Here is a 19,724-nt window from a genome sequence, read left to right on the forward strand (position 1 = left end):
AGGCAGGAGAATGGCGTGAACCCAGGAGGCAGAGTTGCAGTAAGCCTAGATCGTGTCACTGCACTCCAGCCTGGGCTACAGTGCCAGACTCCGTCTAAAATAAAATAAAATGTGTTTATATATGTACACAGGTAATCAAGTATCTTTATGCCTATATGTGTAGTATCCATACATATTTAAATGACTGCATCATTACAGGAATTCATCAATAAGTCAGCCAGAACAAGTTTTGGAAAAAAGTATTGTAGTCTCCAAGAAGGGACTGAAAACGGAAACTCAATATAGTTTTCTGGTCACAAAGGCTCCTCTCTAACCCATAGTCACAATGGCACAAAGGCAATATTCTAATATTAAAGGGGAAATAAAAATAATTTAGATATCCATTTCAAATTTCAAATGCATGCATTTAAATGAAAGAGCATAATCCTAGAAAAATTTACATCACCAATGTGTCAGTAATATGAATAAATCCCATTTTGTAAGCATTAATAGGAATATGACACTCAAGAAATACATGTCTCTAATTACTTATTCACTATATTAATCCAAAGTCAAGACTCATAAGATCCACAAACCTAAGCAAAGTAGACAACAAATGGTGAACATCAGTATTAGTTTTCGGACAGAGTTCTACTTAGATCCCTGGGTAACATAACATGTTCTAAAATTACTTGCAGAATATATTATTAAAACAATATCAGGCCTTTTTAAAACATAGAACAATTAAGTTTTTATTTTACTTTTTTCAGATTATTTCAAAGCTGGTTTATTTCATTAAATCCACCTCCTTATGCACAAAAATGTTTTTGAAGAGTGGAGTCAATGCGCAATGAAAAAAAATCATTTTAAAGGCCTCCAAGGGAAGCTATTCTGTAATGTCCTTTGATAAACCATCACAGTATATAATAATCCTCATGACTGGAAAATTTACATTTCTATTTTACATAAAATTCATATTCCACAGTTTTAGCCTGAATTTTTCTCTTCTGTCCTTTCAGATAATAGAACACGTTTTTATTAATTTGTATATGAAGACCCTTGATATTCTGAAAAAAATAGATTTATATCTTTCTTTCAATACAGATATTCATTTTTTTTTTTTTTTGACTTTGGAAGAGGAAAGGGTCCAAGGCTCACCGGAAGGTAGTACATGGGAAGAGAGTGGGTGAGCTTAGCAACATATTTGGTCTTTGTCCTATGGCATCTTTGCCTTAATTCTCATTATTATAGTTGGATCTTATTCTCAGGCCAGGCACCAGAATAATTACTGAGCTTTGAGGGCATTTTTTGCAGTGTCTGTGCTGCTGCCAACTCCCTCTCTCTACTTTCATCACCAAAATATAAGGCTTTGCAGACAATGCAATATGTGAAAAGAAATAACTCATATCATCAGAACCAACACTAGTCAAGGGTAAAACTTTGAGGAAACACATTCCTTTAAGGAAACAGAAACACACAGACACACACACACACACACGTGCACACACACACACCATATTCCTTATGAGGCCATTCTCTCTATATATCCTGTTTACTACTTTGTATTTGGGACATTTCTTTATGCACATATATCTTTCACTCTCATACTTAAAATATAAAAAATAAGTCTTTTAAAATCCAATTAACTTTTTCAACCATGACTTTTTCAAACCTTTGCCTTTGCATACTTTGTCCGTAGCACTTTAACACCATTTCTTAACACCATTTGAATATTTTATAAATCAGGAACTTTCCAGTATATAATGAAAAGCCACAAACCTACACAGTTCCTTCATTTTCATTTAACAAATAATTATTGAGAATATGCTAGCTTTTGGGAAAATGCTGGTGAGAAAATATAGTACCCCACTCTGTTTTGTTCTCATTTGGAGTCATTGGACTTTTTGCAATTTACTTGCCTTCTCCTATGCTCCAATACTGGAATTTTCCTACAAATTGACCCTGGATGTCTCCGCCACCCCCCACCCAAACCCCTGGCTTTTGGTATTGTGTTGTCTCTGGAAAAAAGCCTACACTCCAGTTCTGTCCCCATGGTCAACATCCCACCTTAATCAGATTTTATTTTTCCCAGCACATATCCAATAATCCTCTTAAAATGGTCCTCCTTATGCACAAACACATATAGACTGACACAAACAAACAAAGCCACAGGGCCTAGAGAGCCTAGATAACTGACAGTTCTACATGTTGTAACTTCTAACTTTTCTCTCCTCATTCTACTAATCATCTTGTCTTGTTTCACTTACCTCCACCTCCTTTATTTGCTTTCATCATAGATTCTCTCCCTCTCTCTCTCTCTATGTGAACATCTAAGTAGTAATTTATTTTATTGCCTTTATATTATTAATCTGAAAATATCTTGGCTTCTTCACAATCTCAAAGCCATAACATTTCTGCAATTTACTTTTATTGCTTAACTTTGTCTTTGTTGTTATATGTTTAGTATTTTATATTCACTCAGAGACCATGGCAATGGGTGCACTTTTATAAAGCTAAAAATTAAATGAATAAATTATAAATGAACGTATCATTTCCTGTACATGAGCCCAGAGACTGAGGAAATGACATTTTCAAAACCAGAATATAAATAATCATTTTTAAATCTGGGTGCAGAGTACATTTGTGTAAATTACATTCTTTATTTCACTTTACAATTTTAAAATGTCACCTTCTGTATCTAAAGAAGGCATCAGGACTGTTATCCCAAAACCAGAGGTAAAAATGGCCCATGTTTCCATTACTCACTCTTATTATCATACTTTCTCGGAAATGGATCTGTGGTGTCACTTTCTCTGATTGTTATACCTTTGCCAAGAAAAGGAGATATAAGAATTCTAATGTTTGATACCCAACAGGAAGACAGGCAGGATCACCTCTTGATTGGGTTATGACCTTACTGTGGAAGTTCTCACTTGAGAGATCCCAGCAAAGGCTACTATGTGGAATTCAGTAACCAAAAGCCTCCCTTAAAGCACTGTGGCCTGCTTCTCTCACCTAAACACTAGCAAAATTATGTTTTACTGTAGAGACAAAGATTGCAATGTGATGTGGCACAACACAAATACATCCTTGTAAGAATGATGGCAAGGAGAATTGCAAACAGTCAAGAAGTCTTCCCAATTTTTGTTATCACCTGATGATGGCACGTTAAGAGTCTCCTCCAAAGCTCTTCTTCCCTCTGCAAAATAGTTATAGTTTTTTTTTTCATTCTCCATTCATTCTTGCTTATAAAACTGAGAGCTGTAATTCTTACATCCTTCATTCTCCCCATTTTTACTGGAGTTATATGTTCATAAGAGACATCTTTCTGAGGTGGTACTGAATAACAAGGTGAAAATAATAAACATTATATAGTGTAACATCAATCATGTCATTAAGAGCAAAAAAGTGTTTAGAAATATGTTTCTTTGTCTTTTCTATTTCACATAATACTGATGCTTTGGCGGGGGGAAACACTCCCTAAGGTTTTTTGCTGCATCTATCTTATAAATGATTCCCTTTGATCAAAATCTAGTTCAAGCTCTCCTTTTTTAGAGTCATAGAGGCAATGATTTCATATCACAGCATTTTGACTCTTGACAGCTCAGTGGGAGTAAGGAAAATGAGGAGGGGGATTATCTAAAGGAGAGGAAAAGGTTGGGGAGAGGAATTCAAAGTCAGGACAAAGATGACAGGCAAAGCATGAGAGCAGCTGTACAAAATGTTACTTGCTCTCTTGCGGAGATTGGTGTGCTGGAGTGAATGACAACTACTAATTAAAATGGTGGCTTATTATCATGTAAGAAGTGACACAATTTGTCTAAGACCTGGAGTAAAAGATGAATCACTTTTATTTGTAGAAAATTCTAATTTAAAAATATGCATTTTTAGATGAACATCTGTGGTGTTTTTGACAGAAGACATGTGATAATTAAAACCTTTTTTATTTTCTGACTGAAATGTTCATATTATATTTTTGCTGTGTGCCAATTTTTATATTTCTATAAATAAGAACAAAGCAAGTTTTCTACAACAACTAGAAGTTTATACAATTTATAATTTTTAAGTCCAAGTGTCAAAATTAGATACCTAAATCATGATTACAAGTTTGTATCTTGCCATAAAATATATTGGATATTAACTTTCCAACTTAATGATCTCTTTTTTTAAAATGGATTTCTATTAAAGCAGATGAATTGGTCTTTTGCAGGACAAATGTACATTACTGTTCTCAAAACACTTACTGCCTGGTGCTTTTTTTTAAACTTTTCGAGAGCTTAAAAAACGATAGCCTTGGATTTACTGTACTTTATACATATATCTCACAGTTAAGAGAATAATTTTCAAATTATACACATGCGGCAAGTAATTTTATTATTCCAAGTAAAATATGCATCTCTCTGATACCAAACAGTTGTTTATTATTTTCAGAATTTGTCTGGATAAGTGAAAGCATCCCATAAATGGACAAGAAAATGCCTCAATCAGATAAACAATAATACTAAATAAGCAGATGTTAATATAAAAAATAAAGGAATAACTTATTTTATTGCACTTCACTTTTTGGCTCTCTGCAGATGTTGTGTGTTTGTGTGTGTGTGTGTGTGTGTTTAACAAATTGAAGGTTCATGGCAATTCTGCATCAAGCAAGTATATTGACACCATTTTTCCAACAGCATGTGCTCACTTCATTTCTCTGTGCCACATTTTGGTGATTATTTCTAACATTTTCATTATTACTACGTCTGTTACAGTGATCTGTAATCAATGATCATCAATGTCACTGTTGTAATGGTTACAAATTTAGCCCATATGAGATGGGAAACTTAATCGCAAATGTGTGTATTCTGACTGCTCCACAGACCAGCTGTTACTGCGTTTCTCTCCCTCTCCTCATGTCTTTCTATTCCCTGAGACAAAACAATATTGAAATTAGTCCAATAATAACCCTTCAATGGCCTTTAAGTGTTCAAGCGAAATGAAGAGTCACACATCTCTCACTTTAAATCAAAAGCTGGAAATGATAAAGCTTACTGAAGAGGGCATGTGGAAAGCTGAGGTAAGCTGAAAGAGAGACCTAATAGACAAAACTGTTTGCCAAGTTGTGAAAGTTAAAAAAGTTCTTGAAGAAAATTAAAAATGTTACTTTAGTGAACACACAAATGAGAAGAAAGCAAAATGGCCTCACTGCTGCTATGGAGAAAGTTTCAGTCATCTGGATAGAACAGATCAACCACAATATCCCCATAAGCCAAAGCCTTATCCACAGCAAGTCTCTAGTTCTTCAGTTCTGTGAAGGCTGCGAGAAGTGAGGAAGCTGCAGCAGAAAACTTTGAAGCTAACAGAGGTTGGTTCATTTGGTTGAAGGAAAGAAGCTCTTTCTGTAATACAAAAGTGTAAGGTGAAGTAGCAAGTGCTGATAGAAAAGCTGTAGTAAGGTATCTAGAGCTAAGATAAATGATGAAGGTGGCTACACTTTCCAACTGATTTTCAATGTAGACAAAACAGACTTATATTTGAATAAGATACCATCTAAGATTGTAGCTAAAGAGGACAAGTCAGTGCTTGACTTCAAAGCTCCAAATGACAAGCTGACTATTTTTAGGGGATAATGCAATTGGTGACTTTAAGTTGAACCCAATCCTTACTATTCTGAAAATCCTTGGGCCTTTAAGAGTCATAATAAACTATCTCTGCCTGTTCTCAATGGAAGAGCAAAACCTACATGGTAACTCGCATGTTTACAAAAGGATTTACTGAACATTTTAAACCCACTGCTGAGGCTTGTTCCTCAGAAACTAGAAAAAATTCCTTTCAAAAGATTACTGCTTATTGATAATCATGTGCTCATCCAAAAGCTCTGATAGGGATATACAAGGTATGTTTTCATTCCTGCTAATAAAACATTAAATCTGCAACACAAGGGTCAAGGAGTAATTCAAGCTTTCAAATCCATTATCCAAGAAATAATTTTTGATATAATTCCTCTGATGGACCTGGGCAGAGTAATTTGAACACCTTCTGGAAATATTTCATTATTCTAGATGGCATTAAGAATGTTTGTGATTCAAAGGAGAAGGTCAAAATATCAACATTAATGGAAGCGTGAGTGAAGTGAATTCCAGCTCTTAGGGATGCCTTTGAGGGATTGAAGACTTCAGTGGGGAAAGTAATTGCAGATGTAATAGAAATTGCAAGAGAACAATTAGATATGGAACTTGAGGATGGAACTGAACATCTATAATTTCATGATAAAACTTTAACAGATGCGGAATTTGTTTTTATGAATGAACACAGAACATAGTTTCTTGAAATGGAACCTACTTCTGGTAAAGATGCTATGAACACTGTTGAAATGACAACATATTTAGAATATCACATACACTTGATTGAAAAAGCATGAGCAGGGTTTGAAAGGATTGACTCCAATTTTAAAATAAGTTTTACTGTGAAATTCTACCAGGTAGCATTGTATGCTTTGGAGAAATCTGCATGAAGGAAAGAGTCAACCAATGCAACAAACTTAATTGTTTTCCTATTTTCAGAAATTGCCACAACCATTCTAACCTTCAGCAACCACCAGCCTGATCAGTCAGCAGCCATCAATTACAAGGCAAGACTCTTATAGCAAAAAGTCTATGACTCTCTGAAGGCTTAGCTGGTTTTTAGCATTTTTAGCAATAAAATAAAGGTATGTACATTGTTTTTTAGATGTAATGCAATTGGAATTCTTTTATATGCACTAGAAAACCAGGAATAAAAAAAGTGACTCACTTTATTGTGACATTTGCTTTATTGCAGTGATCTAGAATAAACTTGCAGTATCTGCAAGGCATGCCTGCATGTGTATTAAATGAAAACAGAACAGTTTAGCTTGGTATTTTATTTTGTCTTATGTTCTTTTTCCAAGCCATATCTTTGGGCCCCTACTTCTTTTCTCAAAGCAGTTTATTTTGATCTTCACTTTCTAAGAAGTTTTTTTGCTTCTTCATTTTTGTTGTCTTTGCTGTTATTTCTACACATATTTTAACCACACTGTCAAGGCTGAGCACATTATGTGTGTTAGGGGTATGAGGAGGGAGTCAGTGAAATTAATGCATGCAGGAAAGATGTTGGAAGAACAAATCCAATAGAGATCTAACGCAAGTGGCATAGGAAATGCTGCCAGCAGACAAGAAGGTAGAATATAAAAACTAATATTTAAGATGTTTCCATTTACTTCTAGGAACTGTACTAGCTGTTTGACAGAAAGTATCTCATTAAATCCTCAATAAAACAGTGTAATATATTTATTGTAATTTCTGTTGTAAAGATAAAATTTTTAGCTCAGAGAAGTATTCTATTTTTTTACAATCACAAAGCCGATATAGAAATTACAGTTTTAATTCAGATTATATAGGTTTCAAGTACATGTGTCCCTTTCCATAATACACTGACTTCTAAGTAAAAAGAATAAATAAAATAAAGTTTTGATGTTTTAAAACTTCTTCTTCAATATTTATCCTTGTCTAATAGCTGGAATGCATCCTGTGACTTTGACTGGCAAAGGAAAAGGATACACCAGAACTTACTTTTTTAATATAAATTAAATATTAACTAATAGTTGAACTCCTTTCTTACACCATATATGATAATTGAGTCAGAATGAATCAAAGACTTAAATGCAAGTGTTAAAACTAAAAAACAAAAAAAAATCTCAGAAGAAAGCATAGAGAAAAATTTTCACAATCATATTTGGTGGTGGTTTCTTAGATGAGATACCAAAGGTATAAGCAACAAAGAAAGAGCTAAAATGAACTACAATAAAATTAACAATTTTTATGCTTCAAATGATACAATTAAGAAAGTGAAAAATAAAAATATTTGCAAATCATATATCTATTATATGACTTCTGTGTAGAATACAAAAACAACTATTACAACTCAATAATACAAAGACAACCTAAGTAAAAATTGACCTGGCTAGACATTTCCTCAAAAAGAATATACAAATGGACAATAAGCGCATAGAAAGGTGCTCAAAATCATTATCATCAGAGAAATGCAAATCAAAAGTTCAACGAGATACCACCTCATACCCACTAGGATAACTGTAATAAAATATCAGATAATAACAAGTGTTAATGAAGATGTGGTAAAATAAGAATCTTCTTTCATAGCTAGAGAGAATGTAAAATGGTGCAGCCACCTTGGAAAACAGCCTGAAAGCTGCTCAAAAAGTTAAACATCAAGTTATTATTTGACCCAGCAAATTTACTCCTAAGTAGATTCCCAAGAAAAAATGAATGTAATTGTTTATGTAAAAACATGTACACAAATATTCATAGCACTTTTATTCATAAAAGACAAAAGCCAGAAACCACTCAAATTTCCATCAACTGATGAATTAATTTTTAAAATGTGACAAAGACACATCGGACAAAAAAAACTACAGGCTAATATCCCTGATTAACATTGATACAAAAGTCCTCAAAAAAATACTAGCAGCCAAATTAAGCAACACATTACAAAGATCATTTGTATGACCAAGTGGGATTTATTCCTGGTATCCATGAATGGTTCAATACATGCAAATCAAACAAAGTGACACATCATATGAACAGAATGAAGGACAAAAATCATATCATTTCATTTGATGCTGAAAAAGCATTTGAAAACATTTCAACATCCTTGCATGATAAAAGCTCTCAAAACACTGCGTGTAGGAAGAACATAACGCAATAAAAGCCATGTGTGACAGAGCCACAGCTAGTATCATATGGAATGAGGAAAACCTGAAAGCCTTTCTTCTGAAATCTGGAACATGACAAGGATGTCCACTTCCAACACTGTTATTCAACGTAGTACTGGAAGTCCTTGCTAGAGCAATCAGACAAAAGAAAGAAATAAAGGGCATCCAACTTGGAAGAGAAGAAGTCAAATTATCTTTGCAGATGGTATGATGTTATATTTGGAAAAGCCTCTTTTCTAAAAGGCAATAAGAAATTCTGGCAACGATGTTGAGAAAAAGGAATCCTCATACACTATTGGTGGGAATGTAAATTAGTACAACCACTGTATAGAACAGTTTGAATGTTCTTCAAAAACTAAAAGTAGAATCACCATCTGATTTAGCAATCCCACTGCTATGTACATACACAAAGGAAATAAAATCAGTATATCAAAAATATATCTGCACTATCATGTTTATTGAAACACTATTCATAATAGCAAAGATTGAGAAGTAACCTAAGTATCAATCAACAAATAAATGCATAGAGAAATATGGCTATTTAGCCATAAAAGAATGAGATCCTTTCATCTGCAACAACATGGATAGAACTGGAATTCATTATGTTAAGTGAAATAAGCCAGGCACCGAAAGAAAAATATCATATGTTCTCACTTATTTGTGAGAGCTATAAGTTAAAACAGTTGAACTCATGGAGATAGAGTTTAGAGAGATGGTTATAAGAGGATGGGAAGTGTAATGGTGGAATGTGGTTAATGGGTACAAAAATAAATAGAATAAAATATAGTATTTGATAGCATAACAGGGTGGCTACAGTCAACAATAATGTATTGTACATTTAAATATAACGAAATAATTATAATTGGATTGTTTCTTACACAAGGAATATGTATAAATGCTTGAGGTGATGGATATCCCATTTACAGTGATGTGATTATTATAGATTGTATGCCTGTGACAAAATATGTTATGTACCTCATAACTGTATACACCTACTATGTACCCACAAAAATTAAAAAAGGAATACATCTCTACAATGACATATTATTCAGACATAAATAAGAATGAAGTACTGATACATGCTACAATGCAGAACCTTCAAAACATCATGCTAAGTGAAAGAAGCCAGTCACAAAATATTGCATATTATATTATTCTATTGATATGAAATGTCTAGAACAGGAAAATCTATAGGGACAGAAAGTATATGAGTGGTTGCCTAGGGCTGGAGGAAAGGGGGCAGTTAGGGAGTGATAGATAAAGAGTACAGGGTTTCCATTTGGGGATGATAAAAATGTTATAAAATTGATTATGGTAATGATTTCACTGTTCTGTTCTTGCTCTTTGAAGTGCATTTTGTTGTAATAAGCCATTTGAATTATTGAAATAAAATGCAGGCTTTGAAATCATGCCAGCCTATATTTGCAGTCTGTAAATAACACTTTCTAGCATAAAGGGAATGGATTTAAAGTCAAAAGTCAAATCTATTAGGAGTGACCTCAGAAGATGTAGAAAAAGTAACCTCATGTATAAACAGTATCAAAATAAATAAAAAAAAGCAGGGAAGAAAAAATTCTAAAGTCATGTTAAAATTTAAAACCCTAGCATTAAACAAACAAAAATAAAAATAATGCCCTTTCCTATGAATCTGGATCTAGTCTTAGACTCTTTCAAAGAGAGCATCTCAGGAAACTAGCTTAAAATAATTAAGGATGAAGAACATGATGCAATACTTTTTGCCTATTAGACCTTGGGTAATTCAAGACTTTTAAGTTCAGTTCATACTGTATGCCAGGCCTGAGGGTAAAATCAGTGATACATTATTCATGCCCTAAAGAAGCTCAGAGTAGAACTCTGGGAGTGTGTGTGTGTGTGTGTGTGTGTGTGTGTAATACACACACACAATACACATACACACTTATTTTAACAGTATGTTCCATGTGGGAGCAGATCCGTTACCTCTAGTATGATTCACTTCATCTAGTGGGCATGGGGTAGAGTGGAGTGGCTAATACAAAGGTCATATAAGGGATATCATTTAAGACAGACTTTTAAAGATACATAGGAGTTCACTAGATAGACAAGGTTTCAAAACAAAATTCTAGGTCGAGTAAACCAAATTCACATATTAATATGTGCTTTAAGAAAATAATGACAAAGTAAATTGTTAATGAGAAAAAATGCAAAAAATAAGTTTAAGTGAGCATCAAAGAAATAAGGTGAATAAGTAGTTATGAACCAAGTTTCAAAGAACTCTAAAACATCCTAGAATAGAAAGTATGAACTTTATTCTATTTCAGTGATTAAAAATTATTAAGATGTTTTAAATTAAGTACTGGGATGATTGGATTTAAATTCTAAAGTAGTTTTAAAGTTCTACCTAACTTATCAGATTATCAGTAAAACAAGTGAAATAATAAAAACCCTTTTATTGGAACCCACTATAAACCAGGTACTATGTGAGTCACTCTAAATGGATTACTGCTAATCTCCCCAATGACTCCTCTACATTAGGTGATGAAATATGTTCAGGCCAACAGAAGTACTTCTCCCAAGATCCTAGAGAAAATAATGACAAGATTCAAGCCCTAGACAACTGAAATCTAAGTTCTACCCACTATGTCTCTCTGCATCTGGAGAACACTCTAATACACTGTAGGATGCTTTAAGGAGTGTTTGTGATCTGAAAGTAGCCAGACTCATTAGGTGAAAAATATTTTTAGGATTACACCAAGTGAATGCTTTTACTACATTCACCTATATAAGAAAACTTTTTTTTCTCTTTTTCTAATTTGAACCAAAGCTCTCTGCAGTTTAGCAAACTATAATGACCTCAATATGAGCTTACAGTTCAGTGGAAAAGCTCCAGTCCTAGAATGGAGGATGATTTGGATAACACTTTCTAGACAAAAACCCAGAGACTTGAAACAAGATTTCTGGGCTAGTTTTCATGGTATATAATTGGCAAAGAGGAAGTGTCAAGGAGGCTCAGTTATCAGATTAAGAACATAGAAACAGTGAGAGATGTAAAAATATGATCATCATATAAGAAAAAGAATAAGAGATCCAGAGCCAGATTGCTTTGGTTCAAATCCAGATTCTGTTATCTTACACTGTAATAAACTCTGGTGTGATAACTAACATCTCTGTTCCTAACTTTTCTCATCTATATGTGGATATATTAGTGGCCTTTCAAAATGTTGTTATGGTACAAACATGACAATACATGATAAAGTGCTGAGCAAAATATGTGGCACAGAGAAAGGACCCTTCTGTTTCTGACTATCTCTCTTGTATGTTTGTCTGTGTGGGCATACATATATAAAGTCATCCCCCAGAATTCATAGGGGCTTAGTTCCAGGATTTCCACAGACACCAGAATCCATGGTTACCAAATTTTGTGGATGCTCAAGTCCCTGAAATAAAATGATGAAATAATATAGCATTGACATATAATTTGCACACATCCTCCTGTATAGTTTAAATTGTCTCTAGATTACTTATAATACCTAATGCAATGTAAATAAAATGCAAACAGTTGTTCTAACATATTTTTATTTGTATAATTTCTATTTTTGTTATTTTTGTACCATTATTTGTTGTATGTTTTTATAAAATGTTTTTAATCTGTGCTTGGTTGACTCTCTGGATGCAGAACCTGCAGATACAGAGGGCCGAATATATACACATATGTCCATTTAACTTCTGTAATCTTTGTTTTTAATATTTCTAAAATTAGGACAATAATATATTTTCTCTCTCCAAAGGGTATTATAAAAAATCAAAATGAGGCCAGGCGTGGTAGCTCACACCTGTAATCCCAGCGTTTTGGGAGGCCGAGACGGGCAGATCGCCTGAGGTCAAGGAGTTCGAGACCAGCCTGGCCAACATGGTGAAACGCCATCTTTACTAAAAATACAAAAATTTGCCAGGCATGGTGGTGTGCACCTGTAATCCCAGCTACCCAGGAGGCTGAGGCAGGATAATCGATGGAACCTGGGAGGCTGAGACTGCAGTGAGCCAAGATCATGCCACTGTACCCCAGCCTGGGTGACAAACCAAGTCTCCTCCTCAAAAAAAAAAAAAAAAAACCTCAAAATTAAACACTGTTAAATTGTTAAGCTCTAAAGCACAAAACATGAAATCACTAGTATAGAAGCAGAATGGGTGACAATATCAGTAGTAGAAACTTACAATAATAAAATATAGGAATAAGCAACACATGTTGTTATCCTACAGTAAGAATATATCAATATTCTCCTCAGGTTTTTAGGCCATTCAGACAAGATCTCAATATTCAAGTATGACTTCAAATAATAGAAAATGGAGCATAGTATTCCACATTGAAAGAGGAGTAAGACAAAGGTAGGAGGTTGGAAAGTCATTGGCTGTGTCCGATAGAGGTAATAGATTAGTGAGATAGCAGACTATGGTATACAGAATGATACAATTAAAGATGAATTTAGAAAGATAACTTGGAGCCAGATTATGAAAGACCTAAAATTGTATATTAACAAGCCCACTGGAATCAGAGAGCTTAGATCATATTTCTTATTTTTCAAAATAGTATTGTGTGAATATAATTTACCAGCAACAAGCTAGCCTAGGAACTGATTTCCACTTCCTGTCACCTACCTCACAGATTTGTTATAAATATTGTGAGGAAGGACAAGAACCAATTGCATTATTGGAACTCAATAAATAAAATACGTAATTATAGAGCAAGTAGGAGGTCACTTTAAAATATATAAGATAAAGAAGTCCTTCTGTAGATAATAAACATGGAAATTATCTCAAAGTATTATGTAGATTATGCATTAAGTACATTGCTTAACATCTCAGAGCTTTAAATTTTATATTTTTACAAAAATTAATTAAAAATACTCTTATCCCAGTGAGAATTAAATACTGTATATAAAAGCATCTTGCTGGCTGGAAAATACAATTTTAAAGCAATTATTAATTATATGTAGGTTGGGTAAGGGTATTTCTCAATAATAAATTCATAACCAGTTAATAAAGCACTATAATCTCAGTTGGTAAAGTCTCACATAGCACAAGAGAGAGTTACAGAACCAATAAAGTTATTAAGACCCTTTGGAATAAATGATATTTAGGTTTGGAAGTGGCCAAGAGATGAACATTTGTGCATGCTATGCAGGAGTCTTTTGGTGGTTGCTGTGTCCATAGAGAAGTGACGAAGTCACCAGTTCTGTGCTAGCTTCATTTTTCTTTTCAGTGAAAATGTACAGCTTTCCTGTTTGCCAAAATAAAGTACCCAAAGCTCTAAAGGCCCTACTGAGCAGTCTAGGAAGATACCAGCTGGTGCTAACTTGATTTCCCCGGCCTAAGAGAAGTGTTGAATCACCCACATTTCCTTGGATTATGTTGCCCATAGCTCTCAGCTCAGGACATCAGTCAACAATCAGTTGTGCTACTTCCTCCATCTGCCTGCTCTCTTTCTCAGTAATATCCCTACCACTCCCTAGACTAATGCCTTGGTTGTCAGCACTTAATCTTAGTCTACCTCTCACAGAGAAGCAAAGTCAAGTCAGAGGGGTGTAAAAACTCTGCTGAAACCAGACTCTACTTCTACTATGGTTACAGCTCATACAGACTACTCTTCTGAATCAGGCCTGGGAGAAATAACATAGATAAACAGAAATTCTGATACAAAAATTCAAATAACAAATAAGTTACTATAATATGTGGTTTTTAAAATGTTGCTGAATTGGCCAACTTAAATTGATGTAAATGATTACTTTAGCCTATTGATTCTCTCTAGTAGTTTAGCCCTGAATTAGCATTTCCACTCAAGAAGCCTTTGTTGAGCACCTATTGGATTCTAGTAACAATGACAAATATGAATAAGAAATGATCCCTGCTCCGGAAGAACACTTAGTTTAAAGGCTATAAGAGTCAAGCAAAAATATAACTGCAGAAAAAGAGACAAATCTGAATGAAAGGACCGAAGGAATTGCCTAGGATGTCAATCTCTACTAGCCAATTAAGTATCTGGAGTGTTAGAACGTCCCCAAGAAAAAAATTAAATGAATGGCTAACTAGAATAACCAATGCAGAGAAGTCCTTAAAGGACCTGATGGAGCTGAAAACCAAGGCACGAGAACTACGTGACGAATGCACAAGCCTCAGTAGCCAATTTGATCAACTGGAAGAAAGGGTATCAATGATGGAAGATCAAATGAATGAAATGAAGTGAGAAGAGAAGTTTAGAGAAAAAAGAATAAAAAGAAACAAACAAAGCCTCCAAGAAATATGGGACTATGTGAAAAGACCAAATCTATGTCTCATTGGTGTACCTGAAAGTGACAGGGAGAATGGAACCAAGTTGGAAAAGACTCTGCAGGATATTATCCAGGAGAATTTCCCCAATCTAGCAAGGCAGGCCAACATTCAAATTCAGGAAATACAGAGAACGCCACAAATATACTCCTCGAGAAGAGCAGCTCCAAGACACATAATTGTCAGATTCACCAGAGTTGAAATGAAGGAAAAAATGTTAAGGGCAGCCAGAGAGAAAGGTCGGGTTACTCACAAAGGGAAGCCCATCAGACTAATAGCTGATCCCTCGGCAGAAACTCTACAAGCCAGAAGAGAGTGGGGGCCAATATTCAACATTCTTAAAGAAAAGAATTTTCAACCCAGAATTTCATATCCAGCCAAACTAAGCTTCAAAAGTGAAGGAGAAATAACATCCTTTACAGACAAGCAATTGCTGAGAGATTTTATCACCACCAGGCCTGCCCTAAAAGAGCTCCTGAAGGAAGCACTAAACATGGAAAGCAACAATCGGTACCAGCCACTGCAGAAACATGCCAAATTGTAAAGACCATCGAGGCTAGGAAGAAACTGCATCAACTAACGAGCAAAATAACCAGCTAACATCATAACGACAGGATCAAATTCACACATAACAATACTAACCTTAAATGTAAATGGGCTAAATGCTCCAATTAAAAGACAAGACTGGCAAATAGGATAAAGAGCCAAGACCCATCAGTGTGCTGTATTCAGGAGACCCATCTCACATGCAGAGATATACAAAGTCTCAAAATAAAGGGATGGAGGAAGATCTACCAAGCAAATGGAAAACAAAAAAAGGCAGGGGTTGCAATCCTAGTCTCTGATAAAACAGACTTTAAACCAACAAAGATCAAAAGAGGCAAAGAAGGCCATTACATAATGGTAAAGGGATCAATTCAACAAGAAGAGCTAACTATCCTAAATATATATGCACCCAATACAGGAGCACCCAGATTCATTAAGCAAGTCCTTAGAGACCTACAAAGAGACTTAGACTCGCAGACAATAATAATGGGAGACTTTAACACCCCACTGTCAACATTAGACAGATCAACGAGACAGAAAATTAACAAGGATATCCAGGAATTGAACTCAGCTCTGCAGCAAGTGGACCTAATAGACATCTACAGAACTCTCCACCCCAAATCAACAGAATATACATTCTTCTCAGCACCATATTGCACTTATTCCAAAACTGACCACATAGTTGGAAGTAAAGCACTCCTCAGCAAATGTAAAAGAACAGAAATTGTAACAAACTGTCTCTCAGACCACAGTGCAATCAAATTAGAACTCAGGATTAAGAAACTCACTCAAAACTGCTCAACTACATGGAACCTGAACAACCTGCTCCTGAATGACTACTGGACATAACGAAATGAAGGCAGAAACAAAGATGTTCTTTAAAACCAATGAGAACAAAGACACAACATACCAGAGTCTCTGGGACACATTCAAAGCACTGTGTAGAGGGAAATATATAACACTAAATGCCCACAAGAGAAAGCAGGAAAGATATAAAATTGACACCCTATCACAATTAAAAGAACTAGAGAAGCAAGAGCAAACACATTCAAAAGCTAGCAGAAGGCAAGAAATAACTCAGATCAGAGCAGAACTGAAGGAGATAGAGACACAAAAAACCCTTCAAAGAATCAATGAATCCAGCTTTTTTTTGAAAAGATCAAAAAAATTGATAGACCGCTAGCAAGACTAATAAAGAAGAAAAGAGAGAAGAATCAAACAGACACAATAAAAAATGATAAAGGGGATATCACCACTGATCCCACAGAAATACAAACTACCATCAGAGAATATTATAAACACCTCTACGCAAACAAACTAGAAAATCTAGAAGAAATGGATAAATTCCTCTACACATACACCCTCCCAAGACTGAACCAGGAAGAAGTTGAATCTCTGAATAGACCAATAACAGGCTCTGAAATTGAGGCAATAATTAATGGCTTACCAACCAAAAAAAGTCCAGGACCAGATGGATTCACAGACGAATTCTACCAGAGGTACAAGGAGGAGCTGGTACCATTCTATCTGAAACTATTCCAATCAATAGAAAAAGAGGAAATCCTCCCTAACTCATTTTATGAGGCCAGCATCATCCTGATACCAAAGCCTGGCAGAGACACAACAAAAAAAGAGAATTTTAGAGCAGTATCCCTGATGAACATCTATGCAAACCGAATCCAGCAGCACATCAAGAAGCTTATCCACCACTATCAATTGGGCTTCATCCCTGGGATGCAAGGCTGGTTCAACATATGAAAATCAGTAAATGTAATCCAGCATATAAACAGAACCAAAGACAAAAACCATATAATTACCTCAATAGATGCAGAAAAGGCCTTTGACAAAATTCAACAACTCTTCATGCTAAAGACTCTCAATAAATTAGGTATTGAAGGGACCTATCTCAAAATAATAAGAGCTATCTATGACAAACCCACAACCAATATCATACTGAATGAGCAAAAACTGGAAGCATTCCCTTTGAAAACTGACACAGCGCAGGGATGCCCTCTCTCACCACTCTTATTCAATACAGTGTTGGGAGCTCTGGCCAGGGCAATCAGGCAGGAGAAGGAAATAAAGGGCATTCAGTTAGGAAAAGGGGAAGTCAAATTGTCCCTGATTGCAGATGACATGATTATATATCTGGAAAACCCCATCGTCTCAGCCCCAAATCTCCTTAAGCTGATAGGTAACTTCAGCAAAGTCTCAGGATACAAAATCAATGTGCAAAAATCACAAGCATTCTTATACACCAATAACCGACAAACAGCCAAATCATGAGTGAACTCCCATTCACAATTGCTTCAAAGAGAATAAAATACCTAAGAATCCAACTTACAGGGAATGTGAAGGACCTCTTCAAGGAGAACTACAAACCACTGCTCAATGAAATAAAAGAGGATACAAACAAACGGAAGAACATTCCATGCTCATGGGTTGGAAGAATCAATATTATGAAAATGGCCATACTGCCCAAGGTAATTTATAGATTCAATGCCATCCCCATCAAGCAACCAATGACTTTCTTCACAGAATTAGAAAAAACTACTTTAAAGTTCATATGGAACCAAAAAAGAGCCCGCATTGCCAAGCCAATCCTAAGCCAAAAGATCAAAGCTGGAGGCATCATGCTAGCTGACTTCAAACTACACTACAAGGCTACAGTAACCAAAACAGCATGGTACTGGTACCAAAACAGAGATACAGACCAATGGAACAGAACACAGCCCTCAGAAATAATGCAGCACATCTACAACCATCTGATCTTTGACAAACCTGACAAAAACAAGAAATGGGGAAAGGATTCCCTATTTAACAAATGTTGCTGGGAAAACTGGCTAGCCATATGGAGAAAGCTGAAACTGGATCCCTTCCTTACACCTTATACAAAAATTAATTCAAGATGAATTAAAGACTTAAATGTTAGACCTAAAACCATAAAAACTCTAGAAGAAAACCTAGGCAATACCATTCAGGACATAGGCATGGGCAAGGACTTCATGTCTAAAACACCAAAAGCGATGGCAACAAAAGCCAAAATTGACAAATTGGATTTAATTAAACTGAAGAGCTTCTGCACAACAAATCAGAGTGAACAGGCAACCTACAGAATGGGAGAAACTTTTTCAGTCTACTCATCTGACAAAGGGATAATATCCAGAATCTACAATGAACTCAAACAAATTTACAAGAAAAAAACAACCCCATCAACAAGTGGGTGAAGGATATGAACAGACACTTCTCAAAAGAAGACATTTATGCAGCCAAAAGACACATGAAAAAATGCTCATCATCAGTGGCCATCAGAGAAATGCAAATCAGAACCACAATGAGATACCATCTCACACCAGTTAGAATGGCCATCATTAAAAAGTCAGGAAAAAATAGGTGATGGAGAGGATGTGGAGAAATAGGAACACTTTTACACTGTTGGTGGGACTGTAAACTAGTTCAACCATTGTGGAAGTCAGTGTGGTGATTCCTCAAGGATCTAGAACTAGAAATACCATTTGACCCAGCCATCTCAGTACTGGGTATATACCCAAAGGGTTATAAAACATGCTGCTATAAAGACACATGCACAGGTATGTTTATTGCGCCACTATTCACAATAGCAAAGACTTGGAACCAACCCAAATGTCCAACAACGATAGACTGTATTAAGAAAATGTGGCACATATACACCATGGACTATTATGCAGCCATAAAAAATGATGAGTTCATGTCCTTTGTAGGGACATGGATGAAGCTGGAAACCATCATTCTCAGCAAACTATCGCAAGGACAAAAAACCAAACACCGCATGTTCTCAGTCATAGGTGGGAATTGAACAATGAGAACACTTGGACACAGGAAGGGGAACATCACACACAGGGGCCTGTTGTGGGGTGGGGGGAGGGGGGAGGGATAGCATTAGGAGATATACCTAATGTGAAATGATGAGTTAATGGGTGCAGCACACCAACATGGCACATGTATACATATGTAACCAACCTGCACGTTGTGCACATGTACCCTAAAACTTAAAGTATAATAAAAAAAAGTCCCCAAGAAGAACAGAAACATTGCATTTGCCAGTATAGCCTGCCAGAATTACTATTATAGATAATTGGAAGGAATGCTTTGATAAGTCACTGAGAATGGAAATATAACATTTCCA

The 19,724-nt window shown here is 35.4% G+C and overlaps 2 long non-coding RNA genes across 2 annotated transcripts in view; one reads left to right on the forward strand and one right to left on the reverse strand.

Annotated features, from left to right (window-relative positions):
• The window catches only part of LOC134737022 (uncharacterized), a 395,911-nt gene that overhangs the window by 342,878 nt on the left and 33,309 nt on the right, over positions 1 to 19,724 (forward strand). The gene's annotated exons all lie outside the window — the stretch shown is intronic.
• The window catches only part of LOC134737021 (uncharacterized), a 40,195-nt gene that overhangs the window by 7,470 nt on the left and 13,001 nt on the right, over positions 1 to 19,724 (reverse strand). The gene's annotated exons all lie outside the window — the stretch shown is intronic.

The sequence above is a fragment of the Symphalangus syndactylus genome, chromosome 6 (genome assembly GCF_028878055.3).
Source record: "Symphalangus syndactylus isolate Jambi chromosome 6, NHGRI_mSymSyn1-v2.1_pri, whole genome shotgun sequence".
In the NCBI taxonomy this organism is placed as follows: Eukaryota; Metazoa; Chordata; class Mammalia; order Primates; family Hylobatidae; genus Symphalangus; species Symphalangus syndactylus.